This window comes from Pollachius pollachius (assembly GCF_949987615.1).
Source record: "Pollachius pollachius genome assembly, chromosome: 4".
NCBI classification, from domain to species: domain Eukaryota; kingdom Metazoa; phylum Chordata; class Actinopteri; order Gadiformes; family Gadidae; genus Pollachius; species Pollachius pollachius.
Genome location: NC_136937.1, coordinates 2,538,521 through 2,559,959, shown reverse-complemented (window position 1 = coordinate 2,559,959; position 21,439 = coordinate 2,538,521). Strand labels below are relative to the sequence as shown.

Here is a 21,439-nt window from a genome sequence, read left to right as displayed (position 1 = left end):
GGTTTGTTCACCCATAGACACACCGTCGGCAGAGGCCACCACGCAAGGCGACAGCCATCCCATACTGGGACAAAGGACACGCCCATACTGGGACTACTGGGACAAAGGACACGCCCATACTGGGACTACTGGGACAAAGGACACGCCCATACTGGGACTACTGGGACAAAGGACACGCCCATACTGGGACAAAGCACAAGCCCATACTAAGACAAAGGACACATCCATACTGGGACAAAGGAAGTGCCCATACTGGGACAAAGGACACGGCCATACTGGGACAAAGGACTTGCCCATACTGGGACAAAGTACACGGCAATACTAGGACAAAGGACACGCCGATACTGGGACAAAGGACACGCCCATACCGGGACATTTGTTGGGGGCCCCCAGCAGAACATGTTAGTCTTGTTGCAGAGTGAGATACTTACATCCGTCCACTAAGGGCAGCAGCAGAACATGTTAGTCTTGTTGCAGAGTGGGATACTTATGGTGCGTTTTAGTATTCTCTGCGAACCGACTCGGACCTCGGATTTGACGTCACGCCCAGACTTTTAAACGTTTTATGATGTTTTGCTCGGTCGTTGGAGAAAAACATGGACGCCACCCGGAAAGCTGTTATCGTGGTAGCATTGGCAGAGTACCAGGCGCTCCAAAATAAGTAGGCTATAGGCCATAGACAGAGATACGGACGCAGTAATGTCTTGCAGTAATACAAGCGATTGAAATTGCCATTTAAACCACCAAAGCGGTCCAAACACAATGAAAACAGTTCATACTTCAAGTTACACTGGGCGCAGCCATCTTGAATTCTGTCTCGAATCCTTGCTCGGCCTCCTCTGAGTTCATCCGAGCAAGCAAGTTTGCCGTCCAAGGAAAAGGGGCGAGTTCATGCGTGTCGCTAGGCAAAGTCCTCTGACCTCCGAGATGGATGGATAATAAAACGCACCACTACATCCCACTACTACTACTGAGCTAGCCATTAGATGTACGGTCGCTATGCAGGACAGCCACGATTACGGGTTGTCATTAAATAAGTAAAGAGTAACGTCTGTTTCCGTCTAATTATTGTTAGTATCCCCAAAATACTACATTCTGAGCCCAGATGTTAGCTTTATGATCATCATCATGATTATGTCTGATCATAATCACAACATTACTAACTGTCCAATACATAATATAACAATGTTATATTATTATTATTACATATTATTATGCAATACCTGTTGGGTTTTATACAAGCAGGGTTAATTGTGATGGTCGACACATCATCCGCCATCATCTTCCTTCCCAGTAGGATCTGAATGAACGTCACCTGCTGTGTGGATGGACTCTCCATCCCAATAGTTATTGTGTGTTGTGATGAATCAAACTAAACTGACACTTACACTTCTTTAGCGTTGGCTCTAGGACAATCAGCTTCTTCATCTCCTTGTTCAGTGTCCCTACGTATGACGGAGGACGGAACTTCACCTTCGTCCAGTCCCTGGTGGGTGGAGGATCCTTCAGGGATCTGAAGGTCTGGAGGAGGTGGAGGTGGTCTTTAGTGTGTGAGAGCTGCTTCACCTCTGAGCTTATATTGGTCAGATCTTCTATTTCCTGCCCCAGCTCTTTGATGAGGTCATCAGCTTCTTTCTCTGTGGATTTCAGTTTCTCTTGAACAGTTTGGTCGAAATCATCCAGACACTTTTCAACAGAGCGCTTCAGAGCAGTGAGGACCTGCCGACCATCGGCCATCTCTCTGTCTGCTTCTGCTTTGCTGTTATTCGCTGTGTCATTGACTTCCTGACTCTTTTGTTTTCTCTCACGGATCATCTGCTGAACTTTAGCCTCGATCTTCCCCAGCTGGGCCGTCTTCACTTCATATTCCTCCTCCATAGGTACAACAGGATGGGACTTGTGGTTCCTCCTTTTGCACACCACACACACACACACCTGGTCAGTCTGACAGAAGAGCTCCAGAAGTCTGTCGTGTTTCTTACACATCCTGTCTTCCAGACTGTCCAAAGGGTCGACCAGCCGATGTTTCTGCAGGCGAGCAACTCTCTGATGTGGCTCCAGGTGGGTTTGGCAGAAAGACATAAAACACTCTAGGCAGGACTTCACGGCCTTCAGCTGGGTCCCAGTACAGATGTCACAGGGAACTTCTCCTGGTTCAACACAAGGCTGCTCTTTTACTCGTACAGACCTTCTTAACCGATCAACTATCTCTGAGAAAAGGGTATTGACCCGTAAATCAGGTCTTGTGTGGAACAGCTCGTTGCAAACGGGACATTTGTACTCGATTTGGTCATCCCAGAACGTTGTAATACAGGTTCTGCAGAAGTTGTGCCCACATGGTGTGGAGACTGGGCTGTTGAACACATCCAGACAGATGGAACAGGAGAAGTCCTCCTCAGACCCGGAAGTAGCAGTGGCCATTCCTAGAAAACATGTTTTATCAAGTTTTAAAACATTACATTATTGTTACGTTTACATTGTGGGCATTTAGCAGACGGCGGGAAGTTGTGCAGAGTATAGGTGAACTCTGAACAAGCGAGTCCTGTATCTAACTTGTATATTAATGGTCAAAAGAGGGTTCCAACTCTTAGTTCTAATGCAAGTGTTTTTAATATTGTATATTCCTTGTTTCAATCAGAAATCTTCAACATGGCGCCCTGCCAACAGTATCACTGAGGATTACATTAACCTGGTGGCCTCGCCTTATAATGAGGAATACAGTAAACCTGGTGCACTCACCTTATAATGAGGATTACAGTAAACCTGGTGCACTCACCTTATAATGAGGATTACAGTAAACCTGGTGGACTCACCTTATAATGAGGATTACAGTAAACCTGGTTGATACACCTTATAATGAGGATTACAGTAAACCTGGTGGCCTCACCTTATAATGAGGATTACAGTAAACCTGTATCGGACTAATAAATCTATAAATTGTTGTTCTTTGTCCCCAGACAGAGAGACGTGCCTCCACTTTGCATTCCATTTAAAGTAATAATTCACTCTCAAAGCACATTTCTATCATTTGTCTAAAATAAGGTATGTATGTGTCTACACCACGTTAGCATTGGGTGAGCGGTCTCTAACTCCAGCCCAGCTGAAACAGATGACGTCACAACGCTACACGCGCAGAGGTCGGAGACAGGAGTTAACAGGGAAGCTCTTTTTCTGTCCCTGGAGTCCATCTAGAGTGTCAAATACAACGTTATCCAAATGACACAAAGCCACACTTATCTACAACATGGGAAGCATTTAATCAGAGGTGGAAAGAGTACAAAAATATTCTACTCAAGTAAAAGCATAATTACTTGGATGAAATTTTACTCAAGTAAAAGTTCTGGTCTAAAAAATCGACTTAAGTAAAAGTAAAAAGTAGCTGATATAAAATGAACTTAAAGTACAAGTTACAAATAATGATGAATCTTTATAAATTAAATAAAGTAGCCTGTAGTATAGTAATAGTAACCACAAATGGACATGTGTATTTTACAGATGTAAATGACAGCATATTTTTAGTCTGCAATTACTGTAATTGACGCTGTGACCTAATTTTTTGACCTCAGTTCAGGAAGGTGGCTTCTATGTGACCCAGTTAGTTAACCCCTCAAGTGTAACAAGTGTACACCAAGTTTCAGAATGTTTTATCCATCGGGACGGTCATAACAAGTATTTACACTGTGAATACATCTAAAATAATAAATAAATAAATCTGCCATAATTATTGCATTGTCATTTATGTTCTTTGTAAGGTGTGTCAAGGAAATAGTTCCAAGGGACGGTTGACTGTAACTTCAAAACAAGTTAGGCGAAGAAAGTACCTTTACATTCCACCTTTGAATACTTTTGCTACATTTATTACTTCAGGATTCCTGACGGACAGGTTGGTTGCATTAAGTGAGTATATAACCATTCTCCTCCAGCCATTGCCAATTTTGTTTACGATTGTATGTTTTTGCTTGTTCTCTTCCTGGTAGGCAAACATTCAAAACTTTGAACTCCCAAACTCAATGTGTTACAACTATCGCTAATGGAAACAGCTTTGCAAATCGATAAATATGTACAGTGGTAAGATACGTTTATGCACCCATGCTAAAGTTGACTAAAAAGAGGAATACAAAATCATTTTCTAGAAATCTATCTTAATGACTTAATTAAACAACTGAGGAAATATCCAACCTTTTAGGCCACCAATTTTCTTTGTGAATGAATAATGTATCCTAAATAAAGTGGCAGATTGGCATAGTTTTATTTCAGTTAGCCTATGAGCTGGTTTGATTTGCAGTGAGAAATCATTAGGCTAACTAACAGCTATTAGGCTAACTGAAAAGAACCATGCCAGTCTCTAGATATGGTGAAGGGTATGTGATGATGTGGGGCTATTTCAATTCCAAAGGCCTAGGTGACTTTATCAGGATGCATCAATCCTGGATCCAATAACTAAATGGCCTTTAAAAATAAAAATCTGCCTGCCTCTATGGGAATTTAACATAGGGGTTGCTATACTTATGCACCCTGTATTTGAATGAAGAACATTTATTTATTTACAATACATTATTCATTCACAAAGAAAATTGGTGGCCTAAAAGGTTGGATTTTTCCACATTTGTTTAATTAAGGCATGAAGATCAATTTCCAAAAGATGATTTTTTTATTCCTCTTTTTAGTAAACTTGAGCATGGGTGCATAAACTTAATCTTACCAATGTATTATTAAACCACCTTGCCGTAAAATCTGAAATGTAGATAAAATAGGTTCACATTTTCTATTGAGTTTCTTGGCTTTCCGCTTGACATTGGGATTAGATGATGTATCTACACATATGATCACCTGACTCGATGCCTCTTGATTTGAGGAATTTATGTTATAAGATTTCATCACCGGCCTCCCATACATCCCTCTGGTCCAAGTGTCTTGTTCCAGAATTACAATGTTCTTATAGAGCTGCCTTTTGGTATCATGACCGTCACACTAAGGCAGGGGTTCTCAAATGGCTGTGTGCGTACCCTTAGGGGTACTTTGGAGTATTGCAGGGGGTACTCAGAGATTTTCAGAAAAGAGAGAAAGTGAACTCATTAATTTTTCCCCCTCAGAAAGATTTCTGAAGTTTCACAAAATGTTCACTTTACAGCACAATCATTCTGACTGACATTATCGGACACCAAAATTTGAAAACATTTTACCACTCAGAGGTTGAGATATGGGTCGTACAAATATAAATAATAATTGCAACAATAACAACAGGTATCCACAGATACTACCTAACCAGATTCCTAGCGTTAAAGCCACCCAGGGTCACCGGGTGACTTGACTCGTAGCTGAATGGTTCTGAGTGCAATCCCCAATGTCTGGAGTCTTCAAGATGACCCCAACCCCTGTCTCTGTACTGTCTAACCCCTACCTGCTCCTTAATGACCTGTCTCTGTGCTGTCTAACCCCTACCTGCTCCTTAATGACCTGTCTCTGGACTGTCAAACCCCTACCTGCTCCTTAATGACCTGTCTCTGTGCTGTCTAACCCCTACCTGCTCCTTAATGACCTGTCTCTGTACTGTCTAACCCCTACCTGCTCCTTAATGACCTGTCTCTGTACTGTCTAACCCCTACCTGCTCCTTAATGACCCGTCTCTTTACTGTCTAACCCCTACCTACTTTTTAATGACCTGTCTTTTTACTGTCCAACCTGTACCTGCTCCTTAATGACCTGTCTCTGTACTGCCTAACCCCTACCTGCTCCTTAATGACCTGTCTCTGTACTGCCTAACCCCTACCTGCTCCTTAATGACCTGTCTCTGTACTGTCTAACCCCTACCTGCTCCTTAATGACCTGTCTCTGTACTGTCTAACCCCTACCTGCTCCATAATGACCTTTCTCTGTACTGTCTAACCCCTACCTGCTCCTTAATGACCCGTCTCTGTACTGTCTAACCCCTACCTGCTCCTTAATGACCTGTCTCTGTACTGTCCAACCCGTACCTGCTCCTTAATGACCCGTCTCTGTACTGTCTAACCCCTACCTGCTCCTTAATGACCCGTCTCTGTACTGTCTAACCCCTACCTGCTCCTTAATGACCTGTCTCTGTACTGTCTAACCCCTACCTGCTCCTTAATGACCTTTCTCTGTACTGTCTAACCCCTACCTGATCCATAATGACCTGTCAACAACTGTCACCAACCTACGGATAAGATTCAAAGTTATTCATATTTATGGTCTATCACGGATCAGAGTGGACTACAGTACCTTCGTCGTCTTCCTGCTGTGATGAAGTGAGCCACACCAAACCGTCCGACTCGTAACAAGGAAATGATGAACCAACCAGATGGACCAGTTCCCCTCCGAGTTTATTCTCCTCCCAGCCTCTGCTTTTATATGAACTGCGTATTCCCGGTCACTGGGCGCTGTGGTCTCTGTTAACTTTGGACGAGAGGCAGGGTGTTTTTCCTAGACGCAGATTCATAAACCCTCTCATTCTCAAGGAGTGGAGAGATGTGGAGATGCTGCCCGGACGTTTCAATTTAATAACTATTTAATAACTATTCATCATTCCACACAGAAGGCCTCAAAGGGCTTCAAATGTGTCTGATAAGATCAAGTTCACAATGCGGATATCATACCAACTGCTCCCTGTTCTGGTTAAACCGCTCTGAAGGCCAGACCATCTATGGACTTCCTCATGTGGTATGACAATACAACCAGATCTGTGATGCAGGCCCACAGAGAACAGGACCCAGTACATGATGACGTTTAACTGCCGTCACTAAACAAGATGTTGTTAGTGTCTAAATAATGTAATCATAATACCGCACTGCAAATATAACAACAGTTCATTCCGTCCAAAGTACCTTTAAAGTCTCCCAAGGACGCTGTGGTGATATCTGTAGTTCCACATGTTGCCAGAAGGTGTCTGTAGCGGTCCTACTAATGAGTGATTACTGTTAATACAGGGCAGATTTAGTACCGAGTTCATATAGTGAAGTCGCATGTAAGATGCTCCGTCTTTATAATAAATGACAAGTGCTAAACAAAGATTCTTTATTGAAATGAAGAACAAAACATGGTACCAGGAGTAAAAGACGTGAAGTGAGTGAGTTTCGGTTCTGGAAAAGCGGACAGTCGCCTACAAATTCGACGATGGAGAACTTGATGAGACCTCCCGGACACCTAAAGCTAACGGGAAACGTCGACAGTAATTGGCGCACATTTCAGCAACAGATTAGGCTCTACATCGAGGCAGTGGGGCTGGACAACAAACCGGACGCAAGAAAGGTAGCGTTATTACTCACTATAGCTGGGCCACAAGCCATTGAAGTATACAACACCTTCGTATATGAGGATGGGGAAGACCAATCCAAGTTTAATACTGTGCTAGCCAAGTTCGAAGCGTATTGTTCACCAAAAAAAAACGAGACGTACGAGAGATACGTATTCCGTTCAAGGCTGCAGCAGCCAGGGGAGAGTGTTGATGGCTTCGTCACAGACTTGAAAATAAAAGCACAATCATGCAATTTTGGAACCCTCAAAGATTCGATGATAAAGGACCAGATCGTATTCGGAATTGATGACAAGAAGGTTAGGGAAAGACTGATGAGGGAGACTGAACTAAAGCTAGATGGAGCGGTGAAAATAGCCCAGGCTAGCGAGCTAAGCAAAAAGCATGTGCGAACGTTCAGTGAAGCAGCGACTAGCAATGCTAACCTGCGAGAGTTGGCAGATGTTGGCGCCATTTCTAAGCACCACAATGCACGTTGAGGACATTCCAGTGGACAGAAAACGGGACAGTTTCAGTGCAAACGGTGCGGCACACAGCATAAGCCCAGAGAATGCCCTGCTTTCGGCAAGCAGTGCAGCAACTGCCAAGGCAATAATCACTTTGCCAAACAGTGTTTTTCGAAACGAAAAGAGAAACAGAGAGGAAGATCGGTGAATGTCGTGGAAGATCCGGAATTAGGTGAGACATTCTTTATTTCCACTGTGAACTGTGAAGATGAACCAAAAGCACAGATAAACGCTGTTAAATCAGACAAATGGATAGCACCACTGCAAATTAATGGGACTGTAGTTACAATGAAGCTAGATACTGGTGCAAAAGCAAACTTGATCAGCATGTCAGATGTGAAGGCAATGAGAGAAAAACCAAAAATACAGAAGAAAACACTTGCACTAAAAGACTACAATGGACAGAGCATTGAGTGTTTAGGCACATGCAAGCTGAAAGTCACAGTCAAGGATAAAGTGCATCACCTGCTCTTCTCAGTTGTTCCTGAAGGACTTGATTCACTGCTAGGGGACAAAGCCTGTGAAAGCTTGGAGCTAGTGAAAAGAGTGTACCGGATCAACACCAGCAGGACTGACTCACCTGACTCTGCTGACACGATCGTGCAGAACTTCTCCGACATCTTCAGAGGTTTTGGTATGCTGCCATTTACATACAAAATTCAACTGAAAGACAACGCACAGCCAGTTGTTCATGCCGCAAGAAGAGTTCCACTGGCACTCAGAGACAGCTTGAAGAAAGAGCTGGAGCGGATGACGGCGCTTGGAGTGATAAAAAAGATCGAAGAACCAACGGAGTGGGTTAATTCCATGGTCTGCGTAAAGAAAAAGAATGGAGAGCTTAGGATATGCATGGATCCAAAAGACCTAAATGAAAATATCAAGCGTGAACACTACCAAATACCCAAGCGAGAGGAGATCACCAGCGAGATGGCAGGCGCCAGGTACTTCTCAAAAATGGAGGCATCACAAGGTTTTTGGCAATTAAGGCTGGATGAGAGCAGTACCAAGATGTGTACGTTCAATACACCCTTTGGACGATACTGTTTCCAGAGGCTCCCCTTTGGAATTATATCCGCCTCTGAAATCTTTCATAGGGCAATGGAGCACATCATCGAAGGCCTGGATGGAAAAAGAGCCTATGTAGATGACATAATTATATGGGGGTCCACAATCCAGCAGCACAATCAGAGACTGACCAGTGTTCTAGAGCGAATACAAGATAATGGATTAAAGCTCAACAAAAACAAATGCCAGTTTGCTGCTCAAGAGATCGTGTTCCTCGGAGACAAGCTCTCAGCTCAGGGAATACAGGCAGATGAAGAAAAGATCAACGCCATAATGAACATGCCAAAGCCCACAGACAAACCAGGTGTCCTACGCATCATGGGAATGGTAAACTTCATCGGGAAATTCATACCCAATCTCTCAGCGAAAACAACTCACCTGCGTGAGCTCCTCCACAAAGAAAACAACTTCAACTGGACAGCCAACCATGAGCGCGAGTGGCTAAAGCTCAAAGATGCACTCACTGCCACACCTGTGCTGACATTCTTCGACCCAACCCAAAGAATCAAGGTGTCGACAGATGCTTCGAAAGATGGAATCGGTGCGGTACTACTACAAGCCGAAGGTGAGCACTGGAAACCTGTAGCATATGCATCTAGGTCAATGACAGAGACTGAGTGCAGATATGCACAAATTGAAAAAGAATGTCTCGGATTAGTGTTTGGCCTTGAAAAGTTTCACAGCTACATATACGGCCTACCCACCTTCACAGTTGAGACTGACCATCGTCCACTCGTTGCAATAATGAAAAAGAACCTGAATGAAATGTCACCACGGATACAGCGCATGATGATGAAGATGCAGAGGTATGACATTGAACTCATCTACGCACCAGGCAAGCACCTCATTCTCGCCGATGCATTGTCAAGAGCTCCTATCAAGGGTTGTGCGAGCACGACTGAAGAAGATGTCCAGGTGCACGTCAACACGGTGTCCGCAGCGCTTCCTGTGTCCGACGCCAAGACCCGGCAGATCATCGACGAGACGGTGAAAGATCCAGAGCTACAGCGCGTCATGGAGAACATCCGGGATGGATGGGCTGCAGGATCCTGTCCACAGTTCTTCCACGTCAGAGGTGAGCTGAGTGTAGTCAATGGACTGTTGTTAAAACAAAACAGAATAGTCATTCCACGCACAGTTAGAAAAGAGCTACTGCAGAGAATTCATGAAGGACACTTAGGTGTCGAAAAATGTAAAAGAAGGGCAAGAGACACAGTATACTGGCCAGGACTTAACAAAGACATTAACAACATGACAGGCAAATGCGAGACATGCCTGAAATACAGAAACAAACAAACAAAAGAGCCAATGATGGTAACTGATGTGACAACAACACCTTGGCACAAAGTAGGAATCGACTTGTTCCACCTGAAAGGAAAGGATTACTTGGTAGTAATTGACTATTTCTCAAATTACCCTGAGATGGCATTACTCTCAAGCACAACATCCAACTGTGTCATTACACATGCCAAGTCCATCTTCGCCAGACATGGCATTCCGCATACAGTAATGAGTGACAATGGACCATGCTTCAGTAGCAAGGAGTGGCAAGACTTCGCAAAAGTCTATGATTTCAAGCATGTCACATCTAGCCCACTGTATGCACAGTCTAATGGCAAAGCAGAGAAAGGCGTTCACATCCTGAAGCAGCTGTTGAAAAAGGCTGCAGACAGTGCTTCCGATCCTTACCTGGCTCTACTGAGCTACAGAGCATCACCTCTGGAATGCGGACTGTCACCTGCTGAGCTGCTGATGAATAGAAAGCTTCGAACAACACTTCCAACCTCTGCAAAGCAAAGGAAACGCCCAAAGCTGGAACAAAAGCTGAAACATCAGAAAATGAAACAAAAGAATTTCTATGACAGAACAGCAAAGCCGCTTCCACCACTGTCCAGGGACGACGCAGTCAGGATTGAAAGTCCTGAAGGATGGACGACGAAAGCTACTGTTCTTCAAGAGGTCGCTCCACAGTCCTACACTGTGAAAACACCAGAAGGACAGATCATCAGGCGAAACCGGCGCAGTCTCCTGAAAACACCAGCAACACCAGAGACTGTTCCAGACCAAGAGCTCAGTCAAACCCAAGCTGAGTCCGAGTCAATCTCCACACATAATGCACACTGCAACACAGACACAGACACTGATAATCTAACTAATACTTCTCTTCCAGGTGAAATGCTGATAAGAAGATCCGCTAGACATATCAAGAAACCTGAGAGACTTGACCTGTAAAAAAAAAAAAAAAAAAGGAAATGAGTTAATGTGTTATGTGTTATGGCATTAATGTTTGAGTTTAGTTACAGTAATTAATTAGCCATTGTGTTTTTTTCTTACATAACTAAATACCAAGAATGAGTTATGATGTTTGTTGTTACTACCTATAATGAGAAAAGAAGTCCATGCAGTTTAATGGAAAAGTTGTCTAAAGTAATTACTGACACTTGTGATGCGTTTAGTTTTTCATGCTTCAGAGCAGGGATGGGCAACTGGCGGCCGAATTTGTGCGGCCCGCGAGTTCATTTGTATATATTATTGGTTTTTCAGTCATTTGAACCAAACTGTAATTAATTATGTCAGCCGCTAGATGGCGCTCCCCGAAAATGTAAAGGTATGTAGCCAAGTGGATGGTCTTGGAATTACCACGTCGACCTCACCTCCTCTTTTAGCGGGATTTACAAAAAAAAAGAATTTTACAAACATGAGCGCTCAAAAAAGAAAACTAGAAGGAGAAAATCGCGTTTTCCAGCCAAGATGGGAAACAGATTATCTTTTTACAGATTGCAAAGGAAAACCCATGTGTTTAGTGTGCTTGGAAACAAAATCGGCAATGAAGGATTTTAACTTGAGCCGCCACTACAACGCCACGCACAAAGAAAAGTATGACAAGTACACCAGAGCTGCCAGAGCCGCTATCGTTGCTGATCTCAAGCGAAAAATACACCGTCAGCAAAGCTTTTTTACCAAAGCCACGACCACACAGGAATCGTCACTGAAAGCATCTTATGTTGTTTCCCTTGAGCTTGCTAAAGCAAAGAAGCCCCTGTCAGATGGTGAAATGGTGAAGCGATGTGCAGTTGAGATGGCGAAAGCTTTTGGAGACGACAACATGGCTAAGAACTTTGAAACGGTCTCTCTGTCCCGACGCAAAGTGACCAGAAGAATTTTTGATATTCAAAATCATGTCGAGGGAAAGCTCAGGGAAATCATGAACGACTGCAAGTACTTTTCCTTAGCGCTTGATGAGAGTACAGATGTGATGGATGTAAGCCAGCTCCTCATCTACACACGAGCAGTAAACAGTTCATTTGAAGTGCATGAGGAGTTATTGAAACTGGTGTCTTTGCATGACACTACCAAAGGACAGGACATTTTCAACGCTGTTGAAAGTGTTGTGAGTGAGCACGGAGGCTTTGACAAGCTGTTGTTGCTGACGGTGCGCCATCAATGCAAGGAAGACGCACTGGATTCGCCGGGCTTCTCAGACAGAGTGGCGTTGACTGTCCAATACTGCACTGCATCATACATCAGGTTGGTAACGTTATTTTCAGCTATTGTTATCGGTGATAAATAGGGCTGCCCCCAACTGAAAACTTTCCTAGTCGTTGCCACTTTATTCCGGTTATCGACGAATGGTTTGCGGTGCTGTCAGAGATCGGCGGCGGAGGCAGGCACGGAGCGGCCGGGCAAACGCTTTTACTAATGATCCGTTATTTTCTGACTGAACAGCCTCCTGGAAATTATATTTTATCATTCATAAAATTATAAACTAACGAAACTCGTTAAAGCAAGTCATTTGGTGCTTTAAAAGTCACGATTTTAATCTGAGACAGATTCCACTTCTCTTCCCGTCCTTCGTCGACTAACGTTTGTTCGCCTGTGAGGCAGCCCTAATTATCAATGTGTTTGTCTTAGTGAGATTTAAAAATAAATAATGACTACAATGTTGGTGAATCCAATTTATTTTATATTGCAGGAGGCCCTCTGTGCCAAGTCTATGAACTTCAGCCATGTCATGGATTTAGTAACGAAAGTTACCAATCTCATTCGAGGAGGAAACAGGTCTCTTAATCATCGGAAGTTTGTAGCCTTTTTAGATGAAGTGTACGGGGATTTACAGATGCATACGGAGATAAGGTGGATGAGCCGCGGGAAATGCTTGGAGAGTTTTTTTGCGCTGCGCTCTGAAATCCCTGTATTTCTCGAGGAGAGCATACGATGTGACACCAGTGCGTACTGCAGTCAACTCAGGGACACTGATTTTCTCTGTGACATGGCCTTCCTTGCAGACATCACATCTCATCTCAATCGCCTGAATTTGCAGTTGCAGGGAAGAGGCCAAACTGTGTCGGATCTGTATGCACACATGAACGCGTTTAATGCTAAACTAGCCCTGTTTAAAGAAGGCTTCCAATCCGACCGTCCGAATTTGGCACACTTCCCCTCATGTGAAGAGATGCGCAAAGATGCTCCCGAATGCGATGAAACCATGCAAACCAAGTACAAAGCAGAAATCGAAAAACTGCAGCAGCAGTTTAAGAGCCGCTTCCAAGACTTCTACGCCATGCAGTCACGCATCGCGTTGTTCACTGACCCGCTCTCTGCTGCTGTCAGCGAGCAGCCCCCTGAGCTGCAGCTTGAACTGTGCAAACTACAGGCAGACCCGTTTTTCCAAGCAAACCGCAACGAGAGGGGAATCTCCTTTTGGAGACTGCTACCAGAGTCCCGATTTCCAATCCTCAGGGATTTTGCACTTTCGATGGCCAGCATGTTTGGGAGCACTTACATCTGCGAGAGCAACTTCTCAATGATGAAGCACATCAAGTCCAAAGAACGAAACCGACTGACCGATGAGACACTCTTTCAGCTCATGCAGATTGGATGCACCAATATTGAGATTGACATTCAGTCTATTGTGCGCCAGCAGGAGAGGCCACAAGTGTCTCATTAAGACAGGATTTTACAGATGTAACAATTTTAGAAATATCATTTGAAAAAAAAAGAATTGCACTATTAGAGATATATATGTTTTGGTTTTTGTAGTAATATTAGATAATTGTTTTAGACCCCATTGCACTGAAATAATATATTCAAAGAATGTGGATTTTTTCTTTATGTGTAAAGTTCACAACTCACCCATGGTGAAATGTTGATTTTTCTTATGAAAATATAAATGTTATTGTTGGAATATGGATTGTTCTTAAAAAATAAATATGTAAATTGAAATGTTCGAAATGTTGGCCCACTAGTGAGCCTTGTTTGGGTCATGTGTTCCTGACTGAAAGAGCCAAATTGTCTGTAATGTTTAAAAATTGGTATAATAAACTTTGATTGCCAGTATATTTGTTCTATTTATTAAATTAGTTAGCTATAGTAGGCCAATTAAGTGACAAGGTTATAATGGTGAAAGTGCATGTTGATATACGTGGCCCTCTGGTAGTGAGGTGAAAATTTGTGTGGCCCTCTGGTAGTGAGGTGAAAATTTGTGTGGCCCTCCCTTTTATCAAAGCTGCCCATCCCTGCTTCAGAGAAAGGGGGATGTGGTGATATCTGTAGTTCCACATGTTGCCAGAAGGTGTCGGTAGCGGTCCTACTAATGAGTGATTACTGTTAATACAGGGTAGATTTAGTACCGAGTTCATATAGTGAAGTCGCATGTAAGATGCTCCGTCTTTATAATAAATGACAAGTGCTAAACAAAGATTCTTTATTGAAATGAAGAACAAAACAGACACGACAGGCCCCTTGCGATGTTGACATTCGCAAAGCCTTATCTCTCCTATATCCCACTTTCATCGCGCCCAAAAGCTATTTCCATGTTCCTTTTTCTTGGCAGAGAGACCGTCTTATATAATCAGTATGTTTTCCCTCTTCTTAACAGAAATCCTCCCGCTCCTCCTCCTTACCGCGATTTGTTTCATCGTGTTTACCTTTGTATGAATGCGGAACACTTCCGGTGACCACGACCTCAGCTCCGAATCAGGGCACTGCCACACCGTCCACAGGTGATGGAGTCGCGCCAGCAACCCTTCCGTCACAACTGACCCCGATGCATCGCGTCGCCGGGTTCTTACCCAGAATCCTCTCTGGTCCGCCGGAGGAGAACCTTGGGCCGTAAACCTGTGGCGGTCTTTCTCCTTGTGGCCTCGAACCCAGAGCTGGTCTGGGTCAGCGGCACCCAGACCTCAAACACACACCTCCAGACCGCAAACACACACACCTCACCGAGGCAGAGCTCCACAGTGTGAACACTGGAGGCAAAATATAGCAGGGATAACAATACATTATTACAAGGGATTTATGGATGGTACATTTACAACCAAAGAAAATGACAACACAAACATGGAAGAATGGGAATGATCCACTAATGAAGATATCTATTACAGTTGGTGAAAATAATAGAGGAGTCATTTATTGTGTTAATTAGTTAATTAGCTGTCCCCTTAGGGAAATTCTTTTTCACAGTTTACTTCCGTCATTTCTCATCTTCATTTCTCGTCATAGGCACATAAAGAACATGCATGAAATACATTTATACATTTGACATTGATGATGATAACAAACATACATTGGGGTTGGGGTTATCTGACTGTAAACCTGTTACCAAGGGTTTTCCTCCATAAGAGGTCATTCAGCTTGTTTCAGTTTAAATGAAGCAGTTTCCTTGGATAACAGACGTGAATGAAAGCGCTAAATCTTTTTTCATATAAGGTTTTTCTTGTACTGTATATTATGGACGTTTTCATCATGATAGTGAGCCAATTCTAATGTCACAATTAAGAAATTAAAATGTTTTAAGTGTATTCCTACAGTGGCCAGTTTATGACGTAGAGTGAGGTTAAGACTAAATACAGCAGGATTGCGATTGTCAGGGTGTGAATGTGTGTATAACCGCCGTAAGTCACTTCGGATAAAAGCGCCTGCTAAATGAAATGCTCTAAATGACTGCTGCCTTTTTGTGCTGAACCTAAGACCCTCGACATTCTACCCTTTGACAGATTCCCACACGTTTTAAGTCCCTCCGCCCATGGTGGGGTACAGGGGGTTACCTGAAGGCTCGTTTGTTAAGCGGCTGTTTGACAGGCTGCTCCCTGGAGGACTGCAGCCGAGCCCGCACTCACTGATACACACGGAACTAGGGCCCCGCCCGCCGCACACACACACACACGCACACGCACACACACTCACCCACACATATACTCGTACATACACACACACCTACACGCACACACACACATATACACGTACATACACACACACATATACACGCACACGCACACATATATACATGTAGCCGAGCTAAATTTAATTTGATTTTGTCATTTTTTTATCATTGTTCATACCTTTTTTTTTTATTGTGAACTCCACCAAATATTGGTTCCTAAGTAAGTTGGTTTCGTTGTTTCCTATGGCATGCCTTTTGTTTCCCTGGGGAGTGGTTTGGCGTTGCACCTGTGTGTCTAGCGTCAGTGAGCGCTGATGCACGGAGCTGGTGAGTTGCGTTTGTGTCTCTCTCCATTAGATTTTTATGTTAACCCCTTGTTGGTTGCCTTTGAACGGTTGTGGTGGTTCACACTGCTTTGCGACATGCTTTTAGGCACGCGGGAGAAACTCCCTGGTTCGTAGACAATTTTTTTAGTCATTGAATTGTTGGAAGGGTGGACTTTATAACTTTTAACTCGTGAACTAGCTTGAGCTGGTGTTAGCTTTCTACGGGGTTTCCCGGCCGCGTGAGATTCGGCATGGGAGGAAGATCACTGTATTTCCTGCGTTGATATTACAAATGCAGTTGTGTGATCCAGTATGTGTGGTCAATTGTTTGCTTCCTTTATTTTGTAGAGTGGAGAGAGATATCCCGGATTGTGTGTGACGCCTGTGTTGTTTTGTCTCCTTTTGAAAGAATAAACCTCCATCACTCGACTCCTGTGTGTGTGCCTCACTCAAAGATACAAGACACAACGCAGATAGACATCGGTTACAAATGGTGCCGTGACCCGGATTCTTCAGATCAGCCGCTGCAGATCGCCGAGGTTATGCTGTGAGCAAGTAAGCGTATCGTACAGCAAGCAGGATCCGTTGATTGTTGAGACCTTTCATAAAAGTTTTTTTTATTTGTGGCTGTGTTTTTCCACAATTTATCATTATTTTTTCCTCAAATACAGTGTCCCTGTACAGTTAAATATTATTTTAACATCACATTTCGACTGTTATATTCCACTATATTCATTGTGTTTTAATTATAATGGATTTTACGCGATTTGGGATGGGTAGAGGGTGTTTGCAACCAGGGAATGCAGAGCAAACTAGGATGCCAGGCATTAGCAGCCCTCAGAGTACAGATAATGGTACGCCTGTAGCAAGGCAGATGTTTTCCACTCCCGCCACTGCTGATAATGACACTCTGGCACAACTGCGTGACCTCTTAGGGGAGCTGGGAACCCACATTGGTGACACTGTTGTGAGTCGCATATTAGCCAACCAAACACTTACCCCCACACTCAATTGCCCACCCCCCATGACTCCCCACTCCACCATTCCGCCATTCGCCTTACCGCTGGGGCTCCATTCACCACCCCCCATGACTTCCCCTCCACTTGAGCCCATGCCTTCCCCAGTTGATATGTCTCAACTAAACATCATGGTAAAAGCAGTTGTCAAGGAACCAGTGATGTATAGAGGAGATGGCTCTGACAAATACACAGTACAAGAGTGGATAGAGGTGATGGACAGTTACCTGCATAAAATTAACTGTCCAACTTCAGAGCAGGCCGATGAAATCCTCAGTCACCTTTTGGGACGAGCTAAGAGTATCGTTAAAGTGGGGCTGAAGAGTAGTGCCGATGTCAACACACACCCTGAAGTGGTATACGACATACTCAGAAGATACTTCAGTGATTCTCCCATGTCCAGCTTACCGATGGCTGATTTCTATTCTACACAGCCCGATGCAAATGAGAACCCAGTGGATTACTGGGTCTGGCTTAATGCAGCAGCTGAGCATGCTGACCGGTATCTGGGGAAAAGTGGAGAAAAGAGGGAGACCATGTCAGCGCAAATTGCTATGATGTTCATCAGGAACTGCCCCAACCCTGAACTCTCCAGTGTGTTCCGGTGTAAGCCTATCAGCAAATGGTCAGCCGTGGAAGTGCAAGAGGCTATCGATGAACACCAGAGGGAGCACCAGGCAAGGAGGAGGTCCATTAAAGCAGAGAAGTTCAAAATGGTGACAGCAGCTGCCACTACCTGTTTGCCTGTAGTTGAAGAGCTGACTGCAATGAGGGCTGGAGTTCAAGAACCTCCTACACAGCCAAAGGTGAGTGCAGTCACCTCTTCAGAAGCAGGGGCCTTAGAACGAGTACTGAGCATGCTGGAAGGCATTATGGCCAGAACAGCTTCACCGGTCCAACGGCTGACCCCGTGGACACGCCCCACTTCTTGCCGTGTATGTGGTGACAAGACTCACATCACACGTGAACACTGCATGAAAGAGAACAGGTGCTTCGGGTGCGTGGAACCTGGCCACGCAAGGAGAGATTGCACACAAGCTGTACCACGGCAAACCCAAGCAGGGAACCACACACCTAACCAGGGAAACTGAGTCGCTCACACTACGGAGGGCAAAGTGTGAGTGTGTTATGTCAGACCCTCAAAACTGAAGAAGACTCGCGTTCAATATATGAAGAGAGCTGCAAGACTGCACCGAATGGCAGCGTCGTGATTTTCCAGAATACACACAAGCTCGAGAAAGCAGATGATCTATTTTACACTGATGTGCTGGTGGATGACCAAGTTGCACTGCACGCAATGCTAGACACAGGTTCAATGGCTTGTACAATGAGTGAAGAAGCAGAAGAGGAGCTCCACAAGGCAGGGTTGCTCTCAGAGGGTGCTCAGTCCAGCGAAGACATCTTTCTGGTGGGTTGTGGTGGTGTGCATGTGCGGCCCAAGTGCATTCATCAGTTAAAGTTGAAAATCTATGGACAAGAAGCAATCGTGCCCATATTAGTCGTGCCAGGTCAGCGTGACCAAATGATAGTAGGCACCAATGTGCTGAAACACCTGCTACGCCAATTCAAGCAAGATCCCAGCTATTGGCGCGTGATGAGTAAAGCTGACTTCACTGGTGAACCAGGCATCGAACAATTCTTGAGCATGCTCTCGGGCATAACAAGATGGAAAGGTGACACTATCCCAGACGTCATTGGGACTGTGAAACTTACCAATGCTGTGACGCTGATGCCCAAACAGGAGCACATAGTGTGGGGAAAGCTTCCTGGAAAGGCTCCTATCTCAGAGGGAAGTACCATACTGGTGGAACCTTCAAAGTCCCACTCAAACCGGAAAAGCATCATGGTAGGGAGAACTGTGGCATCAATGAGTGGAGACAGGTGGGTTCATGTGAAGGTCGTGAACCCAAGTGACAAGCCTGTAACACTGAGGAGGAACATGAAGTTAGCTGATGTTTCACCATGTGTGGCACTGGAAGACTTCGAGCTCGGAGTGGACCATGTCGCCGACACAGAGCTAAAAGCACAAGGCCAAAGCGTAAGAGTAAGCACTGACCATGTCCCTGATACCTCTGTAACTCCCACCATTCAGGACAAGCTTGCTGGTCTTGGATTGAACGATATAGACATCAACTCTTGTGAAGTGTCCCTGTATTGGAAGAACCAGCTCGTGGAACTCATACAGCGGCATGGAGATGTGTTCTCCAAGGACAAGCTGGACTGTGGCCTGGCCAAAGACTTTGTCCATCGGATCCATCTGACTGATGAGCGCCCCTTCCGTCTAGCATACCGTCGCGTCCCACCAAGCCAATACCAGAAACTAAGAGAAGTCCTCTCTGAGATGGAAGAGAAAAACATCATACGCAAGTCATCAAGTGAGTGGGCTTCGCCATTAGTACTGGTTTGGAAAAAAAATGGAGAGCTACGCATCTGTGTGGACTACCGGTGGCTTAATGCACGCACAGTGAAGGATGCCCACCCAGTACCCCACCAAGCTGACTGTTTGGCTGCATTGGGGGGAAATGCCGTATTCAGCGCCATGGACTTGACATCGGGTTCTACAATGTCCCCATGCATGAACAGGACAAGAAGTTTACTGCTTTCACTACACCAGTAGGCCTCCATGAGTTCAACCGACTACCCCAAGGCCTGTGCAACAGCCCGGCGAGTTTCATGCGCCTCATGATGAGTGTCTTTGGAGACCAAAACTTCTTGACCCTGTTGTGCTACCTTGACGATGTTTTGGTCTTTGCCCCAAATGAAGAGGAAGCCCTGAACAGACTCGAAATGGTCTTTAAGCGGTTGAGAGGACATGGGCTTAAGTTGGCACCGAAGAAGTGCCATTTCTTTAGGCGAAGCGTCAGGTTCTTGGGCCACATCATTAACGAGAACGGAGTTGCCACAGATTCTGAAAAGATACAAGTCATCACAGACATGAGTGAAGCGGATTTGATGATGGAGGATGGAGTCACACCTTCAGCAAAAAGGATCAAGTCTTTCCTCGGTATGATAATGTATTACCAGAGATTCATACAAAACTGTTCCAGTATGGCAAAGCCCCTGTTCTCCCTGACCGCCGCTGCCACTGGAAAGGCCAACGCAAAACGGGCTTCTCACTTCAAAAGGCTCAGCCCAGGTGATTGGACTCAAGAACAGAGCAACTCATTCAACCAACTAAAGGCTGCTTTACTGAACTCAGTTGTGTTGGCTCATCCAGACTTTGGTCGCCCTTTCATTCTCTCAACCAACGCTTCATTGGATGGATTGGGCGCTGTACTTTCTCAAGTCCCCGAAGGAGGGAGCAAGGCACGTCCCATAGCCTTCGCAAGCAAGGCTCTGACTCGCCCTCAAATGAAGTATCCAGCTCATCGGTTAGAGTTCCTCGCTCTCAAATGGTCCGTGTGTGATAAATTCAGCCATTGGTTAAAGGGACATTCCTTCACCGTCTGGACCGACAATAACCCGTTAACCTACATCCTCACAAAGCCAAAGTTGGATGCTTGTGAACAGCGGTGGGTGTCGAAGCTGGCTCCATACGACTTCAGTATCCAATATATCCCAGGCAGCAAGAACATCGTTGCAGATGCCTTGAGTAGACAACCCTTTGTCAAGCCACGGGTCAGCGAGAGACTTATAGCAGAGCCGTATGGAGCTCTGCTGGAAGAAGCGCAGCAGATCCGAGATGACAGGATACAGGATGTGTTTCGGCTGAGCACCAACTGCCAAGAGGTCAAAATGGGTGGATCTGAAGTGGCATGCAGTTCAATGAGCAGTGAAGAAGTGACAGCCGTCTTGGATGGTCAGGTTGAGTGGGGTGAGGGACCCAAAGGACGAGTGATCTCCTGGCTGGCAAACAATGTGCATAAGCTCGTTCCACCAGGTGAAAGGGCCTTACCTGTCTTCTCCCTTAAAGAGCTCCAAGACAAGCAACAGGAAGACACTATACTGGCAAGAGTCATACACTACGTGTCACGTGGTAGTAGACCATCGAGGAGAGAAAGAGTCAAAGAGCCTCTCAAAGTCCAGAAAACTCTAAAGCAGTGGGAAAAGCTCAAGATGTTGGATGGCATCCTGTATAGAGTGATCAAAGACTC

At 44.8% G+C, this 21,439-nt stretch overlaps 1 protein-coding gene across 4 annotated transcripts in view; it reads right to left on the bottom strand.

Moving 5' to 3' along the window:
* Positions 1–21,439, bottom strand: part of LOC307074746 (uncharacterized protein) — a 102,405-nt gene that overhangs the window by 55,238 nt on the left and 25,728 nt on the right. The window lies entirely within an intron of this gene.